Source organism: Tetrao urogallus (genome assembly GCF_951394365.1).
Source record: "Tetrao urogallus genome assembly, chromosome: 6".
Taxonomy (NCBI): Eukaryota; Metazoa; Chordata; class Aves; order Galliformes; family Phasianidae; genus Tetrao; species Tetrao urogallus.
The window spans coordinates 34,102,919-34,109,672 of record NC_136819.1 but is presented as its reverse complement, the minus strand read 5'-3'; positions in this window follow the sequence as shown (position 1 = coordinate 34,109,672).

The window sequence follows — 6,754 nt, the reverse complement described above, 5'->3', positions numbered from 1 at the left end:
GGTTCTTACCATGTATTCAACATAGAGATTTAATCTAATCTAGTATTGTGGGTGAATATTCAAATATGCCAGAGTTGGGAAATGCAAAATGCAGTTTCTCATAGTTGCTGGTATTGAGTTTCCTTTTAGAGATGTAAAAATGTATTAGAGTAATGCTTTGAGAATATGTTGCTTTGGCTGTGATGTAGTTAAGTGACAGCTGCTGTGAAAAATAAAAAATTCGATTTCCTAACTTCTGCAGATTGCCCACATCCTCTTGATTTAACATAAATATTTGCAATGAATATATTTGGCATTCCATGCTGAACTGTTTTGGCTTTTGGAAGAACAGATGATTTTTCATTTGAAAGCATGCGTGTAATCTAGTAACTACTGACTCAGCTTAATGAAGTGCTTTTAATACTTCAAATCTTAAAAGATACTGATGTCTGATATTTTCAGTTCATGATTTGTATGTTTTGCCTATTTCAAAACATCTCAAAATGTAGCATGCTCAAAATTTTACTCAGAAACCCATGAGGAGAGGAGGTGAGCTGAAACGAGAAAAAAGCATTTTCTGATCATTCGCTCCCCTCTTTTCCCTCCACAATCTCTGATGTGGTTCCATTACAGTTTTCTAGCAGTAAGATTTTCAACTGTTCACACGGAGATGCCATTTTCTTGTTGATGAATTGTATGAGTTGTGAAAATTAACTGAGCATATTTGACTATTCCGGTGAATACTGAATAGAAAGAACATGATGAGGACCAGATGCAGTGGTCTACAAAGAATAAAAATCAATCATCCTAATATTAAAGATGTGAGTCACTGGAGTGCTGATAAATATAATTAACTATTTCCTAGACTACATCACCTGAAATTAGGTCAAAGTAATATAGACCAGCTGTTCCATGATCTTCTGACCCCAACTGTCACTCCTGTAATTAATATTGACCAGCCTCACAGGACCACCTAGGATTTTAATGAATCAAGATTTACATAAATGCCTGCTCTTTTCTGCAGGATTTTCATATTTTTGTGTCTTAAAAGAAGAATGTATCAAACTCTGTAAAACTATTATTTCATCAAATTTCTACCAACAAATCAGATTTATGAAAGACTTGGAATACATTTATCTGGATATTTATAAAGACTCTCCACAGATACACATGCTCAAGCCTGAATTGAAAGAAGCTTTTGGAGTTTTCCTCCAACGTATATATGCGTTCACAGAAACACGCTCAGTCTCCTTCGCAGAGCACACCAATGCTTTTTTTGTGAGGTTGGGCTATACACAGGATAGAAATTCTTCACCATGTGGTTGAGACACAGTCCTTTTGAAAGCAAAATCCCTTTTTTAGCCATACAATTCAAATAATTCAGCAGTTGCCAAATTACATATTGTGTTTTGTATTCGTAAGGCATGAAAACTAACTATAACTTCACAAAGATTATTGAAAACTCTTATTAGGATTAGGATAAATAGAACAGGAAAATGTAAAGTCCTCCTCTGTGCTTTATGCCCCAATGTTCGCTGCAATTAGCCCTTTGAAACAAATAATATTTTATAAATAAACAATATATTATTGTGTCAGTGCCATGGAGAACTATCCACCATAGCATCAATTTTCTGAAAGTACAGCATTGTCTCGTGGTGTCTTGGATGTTAGCAGTCTTATTCTATTCTATTGGATCTTTTTGCTCATGAAGAGGCCAGTGGAGCTATTTGCTACTCTTGATACCTACACAATTAGAAATTGGGTTCAAAACTTGGAATATTAATATATATACGTATATATGTGTGTATATATATATATATATAGTATTTAAGAAACGAAATAGTCTATAAGTGGTTAGAAAGATAGATGCTTCCAATAGCTTAATACTTACAAAAAGGACAATTTAAAATCATCTCTTTTTCATTCCTAGTTCAGGAATTAGTAGAAAATGGTTGATCAGACATTAATTAACAAATGAGAAAAAAAGTCTACAATTGGACCTAAAAGGGATAGTTCAGAGACAAATATATTTTCATATATTTACTACATAGACGTGGAATGTTACCTGATACTTTTATGCTGAACCTAGTAATGTTGTAAAAATGTACTTCTTTCAGAAAGTCATACACTTGTGGTTGGAAGACAACCTCGTATAAAGTCCTCCACTTTAAAATATTCAAAGGGGAAAGATTAAAAAATGTTCATTTTTTCTTTAAATTTGATTTCAACCTTCTGGTATATTTTCAAGTTATCTTTTTTTTTTTTTTCCCCAACAATGTCATTTATTCTTGATAATATTTAGCATGCTCAAGAGCAGATTAACTGTAATATTCACAATCTCTTGTCTACCTGTTTCTGCCTAATATCACATTTTTTTATTCTCTTATAGTGTTGGACATTATTCTAATGAAGTTACTTTAAAGACTCTCTTAGCATGCTTATTGTGTCAAGATCCACTAAATTTAAGTAGAATCAAATACAGCTAATCTGTCTTCCTGCTCTGTCTTATGGTTTTGTTGTTTATATAACCAAGGATGACAAAGCTGCAGCACCATATAGGGCTTCATGCTGAGATTCTTGTCTTCTAAAGCGCAGAAAAGATATACATCTATTTTCTGGATTAAGACTAAATTGTGGTTTAAATGAAAGGTATTATTTTCTTTTATTACTTAAAGAAATTCTCAGCAATCAAGTCATCTTTATGTGCAGAAAGTAACCGCAAATGAAAGAAAAATACAGTTCTAATTATCTGAAAACCCAACCTGCTGAAATGATGAGGTAAGGGTAAATTTTAAATTCTGAACATTTTCAGGTAACAAAAAAGTTATATGCAATTGTAGAACTCCCTGCAATAAATGCCCTTTCTTCTCTTTCTTCTCCTTGCCTACAAATCTTTCATTTTCTATTTTAACCCCACTCAGGCAGGTTGCTTGGTATCTTTTGCACCATTTCCTTTCTCTACCCCTCTCCCCTTCCCTGTAAAATAAGAGGTTCCCCCATTACTGTCACAGTTTCATGCAGTAAAACCAAAGCAGCAGTAGTAACCAAGTCCAACAGTAAAAACAATAAGTAAACAGTAAACAGTAAACAGTAAAACAGTACACAAAACACGTAAACAGTAAAAGATCAATGACAATACAGGCAAGAAATGTATTGCATTTCTTGTTTCAATGTGTAGTCTCTCTCATCTCATTAAATCATTACAAGTATGAAAAGTTTCACAGAATTAAGGAACAGTGTCTATCAATTGCTTTATTGCTATAGTCTCAGTAATCCCTTGCAGGTGTTATCTGGGCCTGTAGTCCTTGCATTCATGCAGCAATCATTAATAATTTAGGTTAACCATAGTTTAATTTATTCAAATTATATTGTGCATCAAAATAAAACCACATAAAAGTATGGTAATACTAACTGTACTGGAACTAACCATCTGACAAGCTCAATTAGCATCACTTTAAATACCAGAGCAGAAAGTCAGCAGTCATTACAGAAATTTCTAGCTTCTGGATAAATTACTAGCTCAATTTAAAAATTGCCTGTAACCTTGTATACTTTCCATACAACCAGACATTTCTTAGATCACAAATAAGACTCTGACATCCTTACTTATTATCTGCCACTCTGCATGTCCACTACTTTGACATGTTCCATAAGATTTGGTGAGTACTGCTGATGGATAGCTAGCAGCTTTTACCTCTTTTTTTGGGCTCTATCTATCTGCTCACAGAAAAAGTGTGACACCCATTACTATAGGTCAAAATCATGCAGAGATCACAACATACGTATCTGGTTCTGCATGGCCAGTACTCTCATTCCTGGGATCTGGATTACGTATTGAACTGCCAAAAAGCATCAATGAAAATGACACGTAGGCCTGGACAGCAGCCACACACACACACACACACACACAAAAAAAAAAAAAAAAAAAAAAAAAATCAGTGTTAAGAAACCATATAACAGGTTCCTGATGTGTAACAAAACAAGGAACAAGGTTTGGTAAATTGGTTATGCTCGTATGTATTAATAAATGAACAGTACTTCAAGAACTTTAATAAAAAATACACTTAACTGAAATATGATACAACTGGTTTTCAGTAACATACATATTTTACTAATGGAAAGAATTATTGATGTAATTTAAAAGCAAATTATCAAAATAAACAAAACTGACTAGCTCTATGTTGATTAAGTATTCCCAGCTACATAGTGAAGATTATATAATCATTTCTAAAGAGCAAGAAATTCTATATGCAATTATAAAGTCTGACTATCAGACCTAGAAGTTTGAGATCCAGAAAATCTGTAGAATTGTATTGCACTGACACTGAGGAGCCTGTTTAGTGCAACAGTGCTATGTAAGCAACAAAAAAAGTGGTCTTTGTAGAAAATGCTATATTCAGAAGTCATCTGGGAGGTAGCAATAAGAAATTTCTGAATAAAACATGAACTCTGCCTTCCTGTCCCAGCATTTTTCAAGTACAGTTAGATCAGTATGGAGCATATAAAAAAAAAAAAAAAAAAAAAAGAAAAAAGAAAAAAAAACCAACAAAAAAATATCAAACCTCCTATATCAGCACGATATTTTCTCAAGCAAAAGAATCAGAGTGTGTAGATGAGAGCTTTATACTGCAGTCTTCCAGATCCTATTTTGCCCTTCAGCTTTTAATGAACCATCATCTGGATGCAAGTCCGTATGTCAATGTATGGGAACTTTGAGTCACAGCCTGAACCACTGATTGATTACCTGAGGAAAGGACTGAGTCAGGTGTGGAAACATCTCTGAAGGCGATTCACATGTGTGACCCCCTCCTAGATCCCATTTAAGGGCTGACTGCCACCAGGGAAAGATCTCTTTTTGGACATCCCTGTTCTGTAGAGTCTTTCCTATGAACCTAGATCTCTGGATACAGGTGAGCATTTCTTCCCTGGTTGTTTTTTTTTCCCATTTTCATCATGATAATATTTCCATCTATAACACCCACTGTAACAGTCAAGAAAATGAACTGTTGGAAAAAAAAAAATTGCATTGAAATGATAAATGAAAGCAGAAGGCCTACAGGGGTGTGGTCCAGGAACATGTAAGAGAAGGAAAGGCCAGGAAACAGAAGCACTGTAGTAGCAGATTGCAAAAATGAGAATCAGCCTCATTCAGCAACAAAAGTATCTTTGTACACTTCAACATTTGATGTGCTATTGCAGATTGAGGAGGTAAACTATCAAAGATTAAAAAACAAACAAACAAACCTGCTGTTATTTTCACGATGCCCTGAAGAACAAGCTGCTCCCCAGGCTTCTGCTTGATGGGGCAAGTAATTGGAAGTGGCATAAGGAAAATAAGAAAAAGGGTTTATGGGCTCACTTTCTGCTTGGACAAATTGTGTCTTCCCTCTGAGGTAGAAGATGGACTCTTATAGTAAGAGAAGAAGAAAGATGGCTGTCTCTGTAGGTTTGAATTCATGTGTGCTGTCACAGGAAAAAAAAAACCTGCCTGCCACTTTTAGATACTATTAGGTGCATAACAGAAGGCCAAAGGTCTTCCACTCTGATCTTGTGAAACAAAGAAGTTAAAACTGTACTGAGCCCCAAAGTCTTTAAGAAAAGAGTTTGAATATCAAAGCATTCAAAAAGATTTACCACTTCCTTTTCTTACTCATTCTAATAATTCTCACATTTAAAAACTTCAACGTTATTTCCTGTATCACTTTCCTTCTAGCTCCCATACACTGCTTTTTTTATACACCTTTCTCTGCTTTAGCCCTACTCTTTTTTTTTTTTTTTTTTTTCTTGCCAAGATGTACTATACTACTGGCTATACTGTCAAACAACATATTTTCAAAGTACCAGTCCCAGAACTGGTACTAATAGTATTCTACTATTAGTCTAAGAAGGCCAGCAATAATCATCTGATAGTAATCACGTGTTCTACTCTCTGGGTAAACACATCAGAATTTATTTTAGGTCAAACATATTAACCTAAACATAAGCATTGTCAGTGCTCAATATCTATTCTCTATTTTTTGAGGCATATTTTGCATTATTTTTTTCCTAGCTGTTTGAGCTCAGATTTTTAAAAAATTATAACAATTAAAACACATGCAGTGAATAATTATGTTAAAGAGCAGAAAGATACATGAATAATTCACTGGTCAAAAAGGGTCACATCAGAAGTAGAGAAAAATAAAGGAGAGGATGATTCTTATTCCCAGTGGATAGAACAGAATTCTATCTATACAATGTCAGATGCTGAAAGAAGAAAGTTTCAGAATGGGATGTAAGTGGAGGGTCAAGTGTACAATCTGAGAGTACATGAAAATCACTATCCTCCCTTCTTGCTATAATTATTCAGAATAATTGGAAGTAATATTACAACAGCTTGTAATTAACCCTATTAGCAATACAATGCACATGTGCAGGAAAAGCAGTCCTTTCTCAAGAACTGCTGGAATCTTGTCCAACATGTGCTACAAACAGGTAAGGCTCTGTACCTTGGGGACAGCTGGGAAAGGTTCTCATAATTTGATTTTACAGTGACAATCCTCTGTTGACTGCTCTTTTCCTGTAAATAGCTAGATGCATAGGCTCTGAAGCCATGTGAGGCAAACTCTTTTTTTCCCTGAAATTTATGTCCTGCTTAGTCAATTGGTACACTTATAGTGAAATCTAAACACTCAGAGTTTTTTTCTGAATCTCTCAGTATAAATGAGCTCCAGAACTGGAAAAGTTCTGTCTTCACCTACTCTGATTACAAAGGTGTATTCTGCAGGGCAGATATGCA